Genomic DNA, 1,263 nt, shown 5'->3' on the forward strand with positions numbered 1-1,263 from the left:
GGCTAGAAACAGGGAATTAAAAAAGAGAAAAGAGAGAGAGAAAGAAAAGAGGGAAGACGAGGATACGGAGATAAATGTAAAATGACTGTGATGTAAAAGACTGCGTTGTAAAAACTAGGTTAAGGTATAGGTTAAGGTATAGGCTTAAGGTATGGATGGATGAATGTGGTTACGAACTTATGTAAACCAAGTCCCTTCTTGGCATATGTAAAATGCTGAAGTAAATAAATTCTATTCTATTCTCATTTTTGAAGCCTCAAGAGCTACTGCCTTATCGAAAATTTGTGCAAATGTCGTTTCTGAAACTGAGGTTATTAGTAATTGTTCTCGAATTGATGCATCTTTTATGCCTCAAATAAGTTGCGCTCTGAGGAAAATATCATCAATTGACTTACCGCATTCGCATTTAAATTTGCAGTGTGACGTCAATTTTTTCAAATTTGCTACATAATCTGCGATTGATTGTTGTTCTGATTGCAAACACGAAAGGAAACGGTGCTGTTCGACAACCATGTTCTTTTTCGGGTTTAGGTGCTTTGATAATAACGTAACAATTTCATTGTACGTAATTTCTGTGGGTAGTTTTGGTGATGCTAGTGACGACAGAAGTGAAAAATTGCTAGCCCCGATGCTATTTAGAAGCATCTTTGCACACATTTCGTTCGTGAATGTATTTTTCATTTTCATGTAGTTTTCGAACCGTTGAATGTATTGAATGAATGTTTCTTGTGCTGAGTCAAAATTATCAAATTTTGGTAATATTGTTAAGGAATGTGAAGTAGTCACCGCTTGTTGTTCCTGTGTTGATCGCTGTTGAGAAACTGCATTTTCGAGAACGGACAATAACCTCTCAAGTTGCGCTTTATCCATTGTGTTTATCAATCAATCCTGTTGGTTGATACTTGAATGACGTATCTTTTCTACCTCGTCGCCAATTATTGCGTCCTTACGATGTTGTTTGAGGTGTAGGAAATCCGTTAATTACAGTTCTTGGTTACAAAGAGAATAGCGGTATCTTTATTTTAAGAGTAATCTAGATGCATGGGAACTACTACTTAAGAGCGAGAGCGTACCACATGACTGAAACGTTCACATCGAATCGAAGTGCCATCTATGGACACAACAATATGGATCTAGCAAATGACTAGCAAACGTTTTAGCACCGAAATATTTATGAAATTATGAGATAAAGGTTTCAAATGGCGGTTACACCCGTTACACTTGTCCAAATTTTATTTTCGATTTTTGATCGGAAGAGCACAC

Source organism: Wasmannia auropunctata, unplaced genomic scaffold (assembly GCF_000956235.1).
Source record: "Wasmannia auropunctata unplaced genomic scaffold, wasmannia.A_1.0 LD336074.1, whole genome shotgun sequence".
Taxonomy (NCBI): Eukaryota; Metazoa; Arthropoda; class Insecta; order Hymenoptera; family Formicidae; genus Wasmannia; species Wasmannia auropunctata.